This window comes from Calonectris borealis, chromosome 1 (assembly GCF_964195595.1).
Source record: "Calonectris borealis chromosome 1, bCalBor7.hap1.2, whole genome shotgun sequence".
In the NCBI taxonomy this organism is placed as follows: Eukaryota; Metazoa; Chordata; class Aves; order Procellariiformes; family Procellariidae; genus Calonectris; species Calonectris borealis.
In genome coordinates this window covers 785,471-801,312 of record NC_134312.1, presented here as the reverse complement: position 1 = coordinate 801,312, position 15,842 = coordinate 785,471, and the positions used below count along the sequence as shown (strand labels likewise).

General features: G+C 42.8%; 1 protein-coding gene across 9 annotated transcripts in view; it reads left to right on the top strand.

The window, feature by feature from the left end:
* PPP6R2 (protein phosphatase 6 regulatory subunit 2) overlaps positions 1-15,842 on the top strand; it is a 117,701-nt gene that overhangs the window by 26,908 nt on the left and 74,951 nt on the right. For 8 of the 9 annotated variants that reach the window (XR_012672257.1, XR_012672255.1, XM_075141137.1 and 5 more), the window contains one exon: positions 1,389-1,521. The exons of the other annotated variant lie outside the window; for it this stretch is intronic. The gene's annotated coding sequence lies outside the window, so the exon portion shown is untranslated. The remainder of the gene's footprint in view (positions 1-1,388; positions 1,522-15,842) is intronic. 9 annotated transcript variants of the gene reach the window in all.

The following is a 15,842-nucleotide window of genomic DNA, read 5'->3' as shown; positions in this document are numbered from 1 at the left end:
AAATGTCAGAATGGTGCAGATGTTTTGAATTTCCATAATAAAGTAGCTTCTAAATAATAATTACACTCTGCCAAACTTAAAGTCATTACTCAGAGGTTTTCTTCTCACCCTTTGCTTTTAAGTGGAAATACAGCAAATATCCACAACCACAAATTAATTTCCAAAATGGAGTTTGACTTTTAAGGGGATATGTAGAATCAAAAAGCGCAGCTTTTTCTCAAGCTCTGTCTTGAAGTATTCTTGCTGTATTCTGACTACATCTGAGGTGTTCGGTGATTTCTCTGCAAAACAGTTCAGTCTGTTTTCAGAGCAGCACTTTAATTTTTGGGCCTCAGGTTATGATTTTAAATCTATGCTGCACTGCTTTATGTTCAGTTTATCATTTGTAATGTTTAAAAGACTTTGTAGGACAAATTCTGGGAAAAAAGAAGCATCAAATTTACAGACCTTAAATATGCACAATAAAATTGTGTATGCTGTCCATTCAAATTAATTACTTCAGTTTTGGGTGAATATTGTACCTCCAATTAGGTAATTACTGGTAAGAAGATGAGTAAATAAATGGTTCTTTCTGCTGGTGCTCTCTGTCTTACTGTGGTGCCTTCTCTGGTTCTGACACCGAGGTTTGCAAGGCTGTCTGGATATCTAGAGTATTTGCCCTAGTAATGCGGGTGTACTCTTTTTATTGGGATAGTGTGGGAGCATTATCATTCGATGTAGGGACTAATTGCTGCTGTTTTCTGTTTGGTCAAAACCCCACAGTACAAAAGGAGTGCCTGCATTCGGAGAGGGGCCTGGTTAAAACCCAGCTCTGTCAGTTGTGGGGGGAGCTCGGCAGGCTAAGCCAAGCTTAGTTCTCTTGCCTGCTTCCTTCTGCGAATCACCTCCTGAAACCCCCGTAAACTCTCCTTGGAGGCGAGTGCCTCGCCGCCTCCTTCGGTAATGGGGGCCCCAGACCGAATGTGAAATACGTGTATTGTTGCGGCGATTATTCTTGGAACAAGTGAAAATGACCGTTAGGTTTCCTTGACAACCTATAACTTTCTTTTGAAGTGATGTCAAGAAAACAAACATATGTTCTTGAATGAGGTATAAGTCTCACAGCTGAGCCGGAGGGCTGTGAAGGGAAGGGGCTGTTAACCCCTGCCTTGTCACAGCTTGGTACAAAGGTTCGTGTCGGCCCAGCGCTACAGAAGGGGGGGCAACTGAAAGGAGCATCTCTGACGTGGTGGTGGTGGTGGCTTTGCAAAGAGTGTTAGTCACCTACGGTCTTGCTCAATTTTTTCTTTGGGCTGAAAGGTTATGTGGAAGTTTGTTTAGGGGGAAAAAAAAAATCTTTGGCCCTCAGTTACCTTTGGTTAATAGTAACTTTTTAAAATATTTTCCAGGATAGGAAGCTTGAGAAAGAATTCACACTGGATGAAAATAATTTTCTGAAGCTGGACATATTCCAGGAACTGTAACCCAAATGTTTCTCTGTCCGTGGAGAAGATTTCACATTTGAAATAACTTCTACTGAAGGTATGCACAGCAACCTTTCCTTTTTAAGCTGAGTAATGACAACATGCTTTATAATGCTATATTATGTGTTCTGGTGGTTGCTAGTGAGATTGTTCTTGATATTTAATACCTGGAACCATTTGAGAGGGAACTGTAGTGTCACTGGGCTGGTCCTGCTGATGAAATTCAGAGCTGGTTACACGCAGCTGAGAAGCTCAGTTCTTCTGCCGCTGTTGAGTCTGCAGTCTAGTCATGGTATGTTGGTCAGGTTATTCCCTAAAACCAGCTTTAACTGGTAAGTGCTTCTCAAAACTTGAGCTCTAATTTAATGTACATAATTGATGGGAAGTAGATGGAACTTCTTTTTTTCTTTCTGGTGGCTATCTATACTTCTGGGAACTGCTTGTGGCTGTTCCAAGAAGTAGTGATATGGAAATGACGTGTAGTACGTTTTGTCATTGGGGTAGTGAAAGTGAATAGGCTGTGATTACTCACAGGTTTTCGTAAGGTGAGAAATTGGAAGCATCCAACAAAGTTATCAAGCAGGCAGTTTAAAGCAAACAAGAGGAACTACACTTTCACGCAGCGTGTAATTACATTGGGGATTCACTGCCTTAGGATTATTTGGGGATGGACTGGCTGCCAGTGGGAGCACTGCGATCCTTCCCGGTGCCAGTGGAGCTGGCTGACTTGGTCATTTTCCTGTCGGTAATTCAGTTAGGAAAAGCATTCTTAATGCTACAAAGGCAAGAGATTTTACGTAAAGCAAGGTCTCCAAGGGGGAATAGGTTATGAAGTAAAGGCATTCTTAAAATTCCTAAAAGAAGGAGGAGACCCTAAGTTTTGTTGCAGAAAAGTGCAGGTTTTAGGTGAGCTGTAAATAAAGATGCTACTGCTGATGGAGCTGGTTATATTTATGTTGCATGTCAGACCTGATGGCTTGAAACTGGTGAAAATTGAGGGTAGATTCAGATTAGATAGAAGGAAGAAATTTTTTACGACGGGGGTTGTGAGACACTGGCACAGGTTGCCCAGAGAGGTGGTAATTGCCCCATCCCTGGAAACATTCAAGGTCAGGTTGGACGGGGCTTTCAGCAACCTGATCGAGTTGAAGATGTCCCTGCTCACTGCAGGGGGTTGGACTAGATGGCCTTGAAAGGTTTCTTCCAACCCAAACTATTCTGTGATTCTATGAAAATTGTTCTGGAAGCCATCTAGGAACTAGAGCATGTGAATGGTACCCAGACATTCGTAGTCATCTCTGCCAGTGAGATATATAGAAATAAGAAAATAGTCAGAAATAACAATGTAGCCCAGTCTGGCAAATTACAGTCATCCTTGAGGTCCAGCTGGCTCAGGACCCTCCGATACCTGCTCCTGCTAACGATGTACCTGGGAGAAGTTTAGAACGGTATAAATGCCGGGTAGGCGCTCCCACTTTCTGACAGGCACCCAGGTTAGTGGCTTTTCTGAAACAGCAGTGGTTGTAAAACATTTGAGGATCCTTTATAAACCTGTTTTTTATGAACTGGTGTAACCAGCTGAGTTTTTGAGCTCAGCTGAGCTTTTGGATTCCCTAACCGTCTATGGCAGTAAGTTCCACAGGGTTTATTCTTCCCATGCAGAACATGATTAGTGTTTCATTCTGCCTGTTTTTGAGTTGGCTGCTTGGTAACTTTGTGAGGTGTCCCCATTGTTGGGTTTATAGGAAGCTGTAAGTAACTGTCTATTCACCTCCTTAAGACCATTCATGCCTTTTTCTGTATCTGTTGTTTTTCTGAGCTGTTGTTACGTATCAAGTCAAATTTAACGCATCTTCCATTAGAAGCTGTGCTGTTTCACGTTCTGCTCAATCTCTTCTAAGAGAAGCTAATCAGACCAGCTGTACTTGTTTGAGCTCTACTGTCTCTTCTGAGAGAAGCTAGCCAGACCAGCACTTGAGATGCAAACACACGATAGTCAAGTGATGTCATGCCTTCTGTTTACTTGCTTATTCTTTCTTGTAATAACTTTTGACATTACTTTTACCTCTTTGGCTGCTGCTCTATTTTGAGATCCTCGAACAGTGGCTCCAAGATCATTTCTAAATGGCTGTAACAAACAGGATCTGTTCTAGTTGTATGTTAAAATGTCATATTTCTTCAGAAGGATTACTGGCATCACAGAGGAGGGCTGCTTGTTCACTTTGTCCTGGCTGTGGCACTCAGGTCAGATGAAGACCTCCGGAAGGAGGGGAGATGGCTCCTTCCTGGGATCATCTGAGCACACTTGGGGGAAGAAGTTCCCAGAACGTGGGATGGGGCAGGCAGAAGAGTGTGAATGTGTGAAAGTTCAGCAGGAAAGAAACTTGCGACACAGGGGAGCGTGGGATACATCTCAGATGAGCGAGGGGCAGATGGACAGCCTGGCTTCAGAACTGGTAGAGAATGGGAGACTTCCTGAGGATCCAGAGGACACTGCAGATGTTGACTGGTCCCAGAAAGCTCCTGGGTTAGACTGAACCAAGCCCCGAGGAACGGATTTGCTAGTCAGGGCGTAGTGGACAGGAACAAATTGCTTATCCCCTGCTTGTCCTCTTTTCAAAAAGACAAATTCACCTGAAGTGATGTGGTTGCTGCTCAAATACCTGTTGGTGATGTTTATAAACCCTGCAAGTATTTATTTTCCAAGCGTCCCCATAGTAAAGATTTGGGCACTTCTGTCTGAATGTCCCGGATGGCCTTAGGTCCCTGATCAGAGTGATGTTAACTAACTCAGCGGTCCTTGTTCAGTGGGGGGTTTTCTCCCCCACTGAGTACTTGGCTTTTGTCAGCACTGAGTTAAATCTGCAATTTCATTGTCTGGCTACTTACTAACATGAAATCATTCTGCAGCTGTTTGTGACAGCTTTGGTAGGTTTAAGCTAAATAATTTTTCTATCACTACTAAATGTTGCTACCTTGCTATTCATTTTTCTTCTGAGATCACGCATAAATACATTGAGCAGCACTGTTTCTTTTGGGACCCTACTTGCTGCCTTTTTCTTTTTTTTTTTTTTTGTTTGCTTTTGTTTTATTTCTTATGTTTTAACCAGCTGCTGATTCACAAAAGAAAGCGAGATTTTCTTTAAAGTTGTTTGGAAAAGCCCATGCAAAATACTTCAGTGGGAATTCAGATGAACTATCGATCGTACTGTCCTTGTCCATCTGTATGTTTTCGTTGTGGGTTTTTTAAATTGTGTAACAGTTTGCTTAAAAAGCTAGTTTTAGGCTTCAAGTTCACCAGGTTAAATAAAGTGATACTTTATTCCCTGCAATTAGTTGTTCGGTAGCTGCATTTTAAAGGTGTAGAGCTCTTGAGTGAATGCCATCTAGTCCTGGTGATCTGTTACCATCTGACTTGCAGGTGTGTTCTAAAACTTTGTCAGATACTGCCATTTGAGAGAATTATCTAGATTTTTTTTTTCTTTTGCTCTGTGTAGCAAAGCTTAAAATTATTGATGCTTATAGAAGAAATAAAGGAGATTTTGTATTAAAACTTAGCAAAAAAAAAAAATCATAAAATAATCTTAAAATTCACATCAGGAATCCATGCCTGTCGAGACTAAAGAGACAGACTGAATTAAATGGGACCTAGGAAGACTCTTCAGCTGTGACGTAGCTGCTGAAGTTATGTTTGTCCTTTGTATTTTTATAACAGAAAGGATGTTACAAGAAAGTCAGAAGTATTCAGAAATAATTTCTTTTTGGAAACGAGTAGGATAATGTACTTCTCTCGGCATTTCCATGTGTTTCCACTTAGTAACTAAGTGGAAAATCTTAAATGTTTTATTTTATCAGGAATGGGTTTAAATAGGCTTCAATAAAAAAATTAGTAAATCTTGGTAATTTCCTCCCAGTTTCCAGAAGGAGTTGCCTGTGGTGATTGCTGGCCTTCCATGTTCGTTTTTACTGGTCTTGGAGTACTGAGAGCATTCTGAAAGGCTGGAAAATGCTGTGGGTTTTTGTATGTGTGCCCATACCCAGTAAGGCTCGGGGTAGCCTTTGGTAACTGGGGAACTGACGACAGTAATAATCCTGGGCAAAATAACGCAAATATGGCATTCAGATAATAGAGAGTAAGACAAAAATTCACCCAAAGTTTTAGGGGAAGTAGGAGATGCAGTGTATATTTTTTTTTTATGGTAGCCAAAGAAGCGTTGCAGGATGCTGTAAGTTTTGTGATACGTAGAACTACTGGTCTTTCAGTGGGTGAATTTAATCACCTGTTATTTTTGCAGACTCCTTCTGACATTTTCTAGAAAAGGTGGAAGTCTTTCTACCAAACTTAATGGTACTTGGGTGAAGGCTTTAAAAAGATCCCCCTCTGCCCCTACACAATTGTTAACTAAAATAAAATCCAGGCCACAAAGTGGAAATCGCTCATCAGTGGAAGGATAAGATAAAGTGAGGCAAAAAGGGGTGAAACAGTCATTGCAGGCCTCACAGGGGAGAAAGGAGACTTCTGACATTCTGCTTGTATAAAGAATAAGACAAAAGTAGTGATGACTTTGAAACATATGTAGTAAGAGAAAATATATATATTTTTTTTAAATTTTGTTTTTAAACCTCTACCCCAGAATCTGTGTGCAGCCAGGGATTGCTTTGTGTGTTCTGCTTCTTGATTGAAGGCTCTGCATACCTTCTAAATATTAAAAAATTCCTGCAGTGCGTTGTTGGCAAATAGCAGGTGTTTGAATGACAGTTTAATTCTACATGTATCAAATTTAGAAATGCTCTCCATAAAGCAGTCAATCCTCAAAAATGGCAGCATATAGTTACAGAAAACTTGTTTCCTTAAGTCATTATGTTTTTTCCTTTAATTAGATACTCCAGTTCAGAACTAATATGAGCAACTTTGAAGGCCTTTGCGATGTCCGCCTGAAAAAGCAAAAGATATTTCTGGTTTACTGTTGACATAGGTGACCTAAACTGAAGCACTAAGACCCGAGATGTGGCAGACATCAGAAGGGTGCTTTTTGTAGCTATGTGTTTGGGCCTCACCTGCATTAAAACCTGAATGTACCAGTAGTAGTACAAGTTACAAATACATACAGTTAATTTAAATAATAAAATAGAAAGGCTGTGATATTTAACTTGTTCAGAAAAATGTAGGAAATACTTTGTTTTCCTGTTCCTGTACAGAATTACAAGACAAACAAACCGTGCCTCCTCAGAGTTGCGTATATTATTTCTTGCCCACAAAATACGAGGACGAAGGGATGTATTACTGACCTGAACGCACTGCAGAGAGCGAACTTCGCTGTGACAAAACTGTCCTTCGCGGGCTCACGCAGCTGAGCGCTGTTGCAGACTAGGTTTAAAGATGAGCTTACAAAAAGTTGCAACAATTAATCCACCTACCGTTTAAAAATATCAAACAAGGAACACCTTTTGCCACCTCTGTTCTGTTCAGGTTTTTTTCTTGTTCTCCATCCGCTTAGTAGCCTACTTCTTTCTTTTTTTTCCGTACTACCTAGAGCAAGGGTGGTCCCCCCGCCCTGTGCGTGGAAAGCACCTGCCTTGCTTAAAAGCTGTTCATTATCATGAATGAATCAGATCTATCTCCTATACAAAATGTTTTGAACCTGACATGTTTCTGGCTGTGAATTGTAACATGAAATTTGTCTTCTCTCTTTTTTTTTTAAATGGCCTGATTTGTCAGAGCTGCCTGCTGGTGGCAGCCTTCGGTGAAATGGCTTGTTCCGTCAATGCGATAGAGCACACCTAGCTTTCAAAAAGTCTTACTTTTGCAGGTCCAAGCAAGAACAGAAGAAAGCTAACAAGTCAGGGGACTAAATTGTGACTTTTATTTTATTTTGACACCAAAGATGATTGTCATAGGACAGCAGAGCACATGATAAGTTGTAAGACCGTTTCTCCCTACTGCTTGTTTTGCAGTCTGTAGCTTGCTCCTGCCCAGACCAGGTTGTCAGACCCTCCGCACTTGCTCCATAGCTGTCTTTCAATAAAAGGTTTCTAGTACTCTGTGGTATTACAGTATTAAAGAGGCAGAGGACAGGAAAGTGCTGTTTATGTATAAAGATTGAAAATATACCTGGATCATTTTGGGTGTAAATCAAAATGTGATCTTAAGGAAGCTGTTCAGTAAACGGGTTGCCCAGGTAAAATTACCTGCGGCTGTGTGTCAGCTGCGCTGCTGTGGTTGGATTAACTGCTGGAAAATAAGCACTTGGATCTTTTATTTTACATCCATAAAAAACCTGAATCAAAAGCTAAGCGTGAACAACAGTGATTGTTTGATGTAATTTGGAGACAACTGGGAAGTGTTAAAGGTCAGTACCAGTAATTGCTCCGCAGATGATTAAAGCACTTAGGAAAATGAAGGCCTCAAGTCCCTTACAAGCCGCGATGAACAGCATGTCTTAGCTGATCGGGAGGGGAATTGCTCGATGGCCTTCTGTCAGCTCCTTCCACATCATCTGAGCTGTGCTTCCATAAAGATGTCTAATCCCCAAGGTGAGCAGTCCGTATAAAACCCAGCTGGGCTTCCGAGCCTGCAGAGCAGTCCAGGCTCCTGCTGGAACGGGAGATCTTTAGCTTCTGCATTTGCTGGATGTAAGCAGAGTATGTTGCTTCTTGCTGCCTTTGCCACTGCTGAAGAGAACTTGCAGACTGGACAAGTGTCACTGTAGCAGTTACAATGAGTACATTTGAATTTTTTTCCCCAAATATAAGAGCTAGAAACAGCTTTAAACAAAAAATAGCAGGAGTTATCTTGAGCAGCAAGAATGTGAACCTTGACCCTAACATGTTTATCCTCATGTTCTCATATTCTGATTTAGCTCTCTTTTACTTGTTGTTTAAGCAAGGAAAGTGAAACTTGAGAAGCTGTGTAACAGGGGTTGTTTTCAATATCTACTTGGCTGTAAGCAGCCTGTTGGTATCTCAGACGAACTTTGCCGCGGCTACAAATAAAGCCAGGCCAGTGGTGGGGGATAACAGCTTGGTGAAGAAATACCCAGTTATGGAAAGCTTATTTTAAGCTGTTCACAGCTGTTAATCTCTGTAACATCCTTGTGCAGCTCAGGACTTCCCCAGTTTTACCAAACTGGAAACTTAAATATGGGGAGAATAAGTGAACCATGGTAGGTGGCAGGAACAAGCTTTTTGTAGTATGAGGTGAGGTGAAAGAAAGACAGCTAAGTAGTTGAAAAGGAATATTGTTAGTAAAATTAGAAAATTCGAATTCGTTTTGAATGATAACTCTTTAGTTATGGTCCAAAAAGCACTTACGTCTCTATTCTCTTCCTTGAGTTTATCCGAGGAACTTATCCACCGTTTTTAAGAAAAAGTTACCACTTTTACCAAATGTTCCTTTTCGTTTGCACCCTTATGTTTTAAAATAATTTTTATAAAGATACTTTAATATAGATATTTTAGTGTAGAGATCAGATTAAAACAAAGATGGAGACTTAGCTCTAACTTCTTATGTATAGAAAAAACTATATTATAGCTTTCCAATTTCACGTTTCCTAAAAATCACCTTACAGAGCAGCTTTCTCTTAATTCACTTGCTGTATACAGCTTGAAGTTTTTAACTTGTACAATCCTCATATACTCCTTAAACAATTTTAACTTAAAGCAATGATTTTAATGCATACAATGTAGTCATTGTAGATAGATAAAACTGTTTACTGCACTCTAGCCTTGTGATCAACATTGTCTTTATACTTTTGCTTTACTCCCTTCTTCTGCTTTTAATAGTTTTTCAGAACTGTCTGGTGTTGCTTGAACAGTTTGTATTCCATGCCATGTCTGTGAGAGGCGGTATGGAGAAAGTGAATGTGAGGCAACTGTATTTTATAACTCAGCATGGGTGGGAGGAGGAATGATACGCAGTGAATTCAAAACAACTGGTTTAAAAAGTACTTTTCCAAACAATTTGAAACTTTGGTATGGTTTAAGGTTAGAGAACACTTTTGATTGCAAGCCCAAATGTGTTTAAAAAGATCAGGCATATCCATAGGATGTATTTACTGATAATTATCAAACATGAGATTTCAGGTGCGACTCAAGGCTACCTGTGAAGAAAGGATAACAGAAGGATGAGGCAGTTTACCAGAAAAAGATCACTCTTCCTTTGCTTTCCAGCGTTCAGGTCCTGTGCTTCTGGGAGGGGGCTGTTCTCTCTGAAGCCTGACACAGCGTATTGCTTCCTGTGTTGACAGGGCACCTCAATGCTAATTTAGGCCTTCTTTGAGGCACTGCTTTGCTTTTCCTGAGAAGATCCAAGAAATGAAGAAATCCCGACCAAAGAAGCTACTGTATTTCAAGAAAATCATAAAAGCCTCTTCATTTACAGAAGGGGAGGTTGTCATCAGCCAGAAGCCGATGTTGGAACCTGAGGCTTGGGTTCTGTTTGGCTTCTTGCCTACTGAGTTAATAAACGCTTCCCTTTCCTTCTCAGCCCTATGTTGAGGGCAGGAAAAAACAAAAATGCATCCAGTGTGCCTGGAAACCTAAGCCTCCATTTCTGGAGTAAGTTGATGCAAAGTAGTGGTAATTTCAAAGTAGGGTGAGCAAACACTTTGCAAAAGGGTAGTTGGGGAACTCTGACAGTACTTGAAGATGCTTTCAGCACTGAAGATGCATTCTTGAAGCAGAATGTGAATCAAAAGTCCACCCCAAACTTGGGGGGGAGAAACAGGCATTCTTCATTTCACAAACTTTTCCCTGTTACTTAGCTTCAGAATGGAAAGCTCTTTCAAAATGGGAACTATTGTGCTGCTATTAATGTCAGAACAGGCTATTTCATCATCTTGACCTAAGGAAAAGCAGTTTGTTGAAATGTAACAATTTGAAGGATTTTGTTCCTATTAAAGATACTTACTAAAACCAGTTCCTGAGTATGTTCTCATCCCTTTAGCACTATAGGCTAGGCTGCTGCTTCTGACACTCCTGCATTTGGCCTTGTTGCTTATTGTTACATCCCTGAAATTCCCAGCACATTGGAGTCTCGCTGTATTATACTCTAATGCTTTTCTGGACATAGAATAAATAACCTTAAATACTGAGAAAGCTTAGTGAAGGGCAGTAGTATCTGTTATGTGACCATAAATGAGTTGGTATATGTTTGTATAGCAGACTTTTATAAACCTTAAAGAAATGTTTCTCCATATTGCTTTCTGATGTGTCTTAGTGTGCAGTCTGTATCTCCTGACTTTTCTGGCTTTTGTGGACAGTATCGCTCAGATATTGCTCCAGGCCTGAAGCCCAAGTCTTCTTCCCTTAGAGATGAAGGTCAAATAGTTCAGCAGTTACAGTCAAAGAGCGAGCGCAGTAGGATGATGTGATGGTGACAGAGATTCAGTGTCTGTTGTTGACAAAGCAGTTATTCTGTTCCTGTCTGGTTTGTTGACACTTACTTGTGCCAGGAAGGTGTATGGGAGGTTAGGGATTGTCAGGGGAGGAAGGCAGGAGAAATCATGCAACTGTATGGATACGCGATGTTGCTTTTCTGATCAGAAATGTCAATTGTTAGAATCTGCTAGAGCTGTACAGCAAGCCTTCCCTTGAGTGGGGACCTAGTCAAAGGTTAATAAATTTTGAGTCCTCTTAGCAGACTAATGCTTCTTAGTTGTTTCGTATCTGGATAACTGAAACTATGCATGAGATGATACCGCATCCATAAGGCAGAAGGCCAAGAGTCAAAGTTGTGGAAAAAGTGTGTTTTCTTTGGAGGAGAGAGACGTTCATCAGCCTTTCTACGGATGTACACACTAAACTAAGTGCACCTGGCTAAATTGGTCTTTCACATCTCTGAGCACCACAACGCACTGAAAGGTACTGCAGAAGCATGGGAAAAAAGCTCAAATTCCTGCTGGTGGAGGGACAGCTAGTTGTGCTTACCTTCTTTGTAGGGTTCCCTCCTCTTTGCTACTGTACAGATACAGGTGGTTTGGATGCAGTAGCTTGTTGGATGTTGAACATGGTCATGATATTCTTGTTGGTAGGTTCTTGGGAATATCAAGAGGCCGTTGAGGCCCTACTATTCTGTGGACTGGGACCTCCTCAACAAGAATGAAGGAATGAATGCAGAAAGCAGTTCACACTTAAAGGACATAAAGACCAAGCTGAGCTCTCTAAGAAGATTCAGCAATTCTGCAAGAGGAAACATTGCAGACCACAACATTATTCAGCGTAGATAGGATGTTCCTTCTCCTGCTCTGACCAGCGAGTAGTGCCTTAGCCGTTGGGGAAGGAGAGGCTCTGGAGAGGGCCTCTTGTGCTTTTGTCCTCCTTCAGTTACAGCTGCATACCATCACCTTTGGTAGTGACTGAGTTGCCTGTGGTGAAGAGTATACTTCATTCCAAACCTCGTATTACTGACTTCACTACACGGGTCTATGCATTAAACATGGGTTTAATGCTACCATTTCCAAAACCAGCTTTTGCAGTAGGAGTAAAATGTGCCTTTCAGCTTCAGAGAGCCCTCCCGCTCACGCTGGGTGAAGAGGCCTGAGAGAGCCCTGCTTTGTTAGATCGTTCGGAAATCGCATTAACCACGCCCACCAGAGCCTAAAACTAGGGAACAGAACTCTGTTTAATGCTTAATAATTGGAAACATTTAAAGTTGGCAGTTAGCATCCACTTCTTCGTGGCTTTTTGTCCTGGAAATCTGCAATTTTTTTGTTTTTTATTTTTTGCCATCAGATGCCTATGATGCTCCTGATTTGATTTAATTTCCTGGTTTTTTTTCTTTATTGGGGTGTGCAATGCCACAAATTGCTAGAGAGCTCTAACACTTCCAGGGATGGGGCATCCACAGCTTCTCTGGGCAGCGTCTTCCAGTCTCACCACCCTCAGTGTAAAACATTTCTTCTGATAAGTCCAATCTAAACCTGCCCTCTTTCAGTTTAAAACTGTTGCCCCTTGTCCTGTCGCTACAGGCCCTGGTAAAAAGTCTTTCTCTGTCTTGCTTGTGAGCCCCCTTTATATATTCTGGCTGATGTAGTTGCCAAGCCACTCTCCATTATATTTGAAAAGTCATGGCAGTCAGGTGAAGTCCCCAGTGACTGGAAAAAGGGAAACATCACGCCCATTTTAAAAAAGTATAAAAAGGAGGACCCTGGGAACTACTGACCAGTCAGCCTCACCTCTGTTCCTGGTAACATCTTGGAGCAGATCCTCCTGGAAGACATAGAAACATATGGAAGACAGGGAGGCGGTTAGAGACAGCCAACACTGCTTCACCAAGGGCAAATCATGCCTGCCTAAGCTAGTGGCCTTCTACAGTGGAGTGACTGTATCGGTGGACAAGGGAAGAGCTACAAATGTCATCTACCTGGACTTCTGTAAGGCCTTTGATATGGTCCCACACAAGATTCTGGCCAATAAGTTGGAGAGATACGGGTTTGATGGATGGGCTGTTAGATGAGTAAGAAATTGGCTGGATGGTTGCATCCAGAGAGTTACAGTCGATGGCTCAGTGTCCAAGTGGAAACCTGTAACAAGTGGTGTCCCTCAAGGGTCCATACTGGGACCAATACTATTTAATATCTTCATCAGCGACAGTGGGATTGAGCGCAACCTCGCCACGTGTGCAGGTGACACTAAGCTGAGGGGTGCAGTTGATTCGCTAAAGGGAAGGGATGCCATTGAGAGGGACCTTTGCAGGCTTGAGGAGTGGGCCTGTGTGAACCTCATGAAGTTCAGCAGGGCCAAGTGCACATGGGTCGGGGCAACCCACAGTATCAATACAGGCTGGGGGATGAAGGGATGGAGAGCAGCTCTGCCGAGAAGGACTTGGGGGTACTGGTGGACAAAAAGCTGGACATGAGCCGGCAATGTGCGCTCGCAGCCTGGGCAGCCAACCGTGTCCTGGGCTGCATCACCAGCAGCGTGGCCAGCAGGTCCAGGGAGGGGATTCTGCCCCTCTACTCTGCTCTGGTAAGACCCCCCCTGCAGTGCTGCATCCAGCTCGGGGGTCCTCAGCAGAAGAAAGGCATGGACCTGTTGGAGCGGGTCCAGAGGAGGCCACAAAAATGATCAGGGGGATGGAACGCCTCTCCTATGGAGAAAGGCTGAGAGAGTTGGGGTTGTTCAGCCTGGAGAAGAGAAGGCTCCGGGGAGACCTTATTGTGGCCTTGCAATATAAAAAGGGGCCTTATAAGAAAGACTGAGAGAGACTTTTCACCAAGGCGTGCAGTGACAGGACAAGGGGCAATGATTTTAAACTGAAAGAGGGCAGGTTTAGATTGGACAGAAGGAAGAAGTGTTTTACGATGAGGATGGTGAGGCACTGGCACAGGTTGCCCAGAGAAGCTGTGGATGCCCCATCCCTGGCAGTGTTCAAGGCCAAGTTGGATGGGGCTTTGAGCAACCTGGTCTCGTGGAAGGTGTCCCTGCCCATGGCAGGGGGGTTGGACTGGACGATCTTTAAAGGTCCCTTCCAACCCAAACCGTTCTGCGACTATGAATTCACTAGCGCTAGGAGCTGCTTGTTCAGCCTTTGCTGTAGTTCTCTGCTTCCAGAGGCACCGCAGTTCAGACCCTACGGACAGCGTTGCAGCAGTGTGTTGTCTCTCTCGTGCCTGGCTTGTGGCCCTCCGGGACAGCTCACCTGGCTCCTGCAGGTCGTGACTCATTCTGCTGGTTCTTAAGTGGCATGCTGGTCTCTTTGGGGTTTCTTGTGAGTGGTACCATTCCACTTTCAAGCTTGCAGAGATGTTACGTGGGTTACAAAACCTCACTGCATTGCCTGGACACCTGCTTTGGCCTAACTGTCTGTTGGTTTCAGTATGCCATGGACAATCATTTCCAGATCTCACTTGCTGCATTTTACTGAGTAGCCTGTAAGATCACTGTAGCTAAAAGAGCTTTTTTTGGCTGGAGCGAGGGCGAAGAAGAGTCGTCTCATGTTGTTGTGTGTGCCTCGGGCAACGTGGTGGGAGAGCGAGTGCTGCAGGGCAGCCTCCCTTCCCGGCGGGCTGCAGCTGCACCCAGTCCCGGGGTGCTGGGAATTGCATCAGTGTCTTCCAGAGGCCCGGTTCCGCCAGCGAGGACCGGGAGAGACAAACTCCTCAGCAATTCTCCTCAGCCTTTGTTTTAAGAAGGAGGTTGGGAAGGGGATCTGCCCGCTCGGTGCTGAAAAAAGAGCTGGCTTCCTTTCCTAATGACAGCTTATCGGCCTGTCTCCTATAGATTAGACAGCTTTTTCTACAGGTATACAAAAAGTTTTGAAAAACCGTAGAACTGACAGATCTGTAATGGGTTTGAATTTGAAAAGTGAGATTTACGTGTGTATTCCTCATATATGTATGGAATATATATGTATTTGGGTTAACTGTGCACCCAAACATTCTTAATTTAAGGCCTTTTATGCCAGCTTTTCACTCGGTGAATTTATAACTAAGCATAGTTAGTTAAAAATATCTGAAGAACAGTTTGTAACGAGCACGCTATACAGCCAAACAGCATTACTGTCACAGAAATGTCATGTAGGTTGAAAATTCAGATGTCTGTTCCTAAGTCAGAAATTCAGTTACTTGAGTGCATTTTCAGTAGCTGAATGGACGGATGCAGAAGCTCCTGCTTGGTGCTGTAGTGCAAAAAGTTAATTTTTTAAAAATTTCAATATACTGTCAATTTAAACAGCTCAAATTAGAAACTGCTTCTCTCTCTGCCATATTTTGTGCTATTTTTTGGGGGGACTAGTTCCCAAAAGATTAGGATCAACCTAAACTAACGAATCTGGCAGTTTGGAAGATGGTTAGGAAATGGCAGTGGATGGGCCGTGGGGGAGGTCTGGGTAAGCTTTTGTTCTGGACAGCTTCCCCCCACTTTCCTCCCGGTAACTCTGAGCTTGGGCCCGTCACGAGTGAAGCCTATAGCCTTGATGCTCACAGCAGCTTTACAAGAAGCACGATGCTGTAGGTTTGACTGAAGTGGTTGACACCTGATGTGTAAAAGGAACTTCTAGATGTGGTGCTTGATCAGGATCTCAGTTCTGTTTCTGCTGGGCTCGAGGCCGTATACTTCCCTGTAATGTGTATGTGAGCTCTACCTCCAAACGCTGGAAGTCCAAAGCCAGCGAGTAAATGTGGCGTACAGGAGGACTGCGGGAGGAGAGGGATGTAAGGAGGCTGTACTTTGGGTGGCTTGATAGTTCATAGCTTAAATGTTCCCTTTATAATCAATCTTGCAACACCAATACATTCAAATAGGGATTCAACGCATCAGCAGTGCTGTGTCACAGAAGACAAACTTGCAAAGATTCTCCTGGTTTCTTCTAAATCTCTGAGATAAAGACATTAAAAGGAAGAATTACGTTGACATGGAAGAAATCTCTCTGAGATAGAA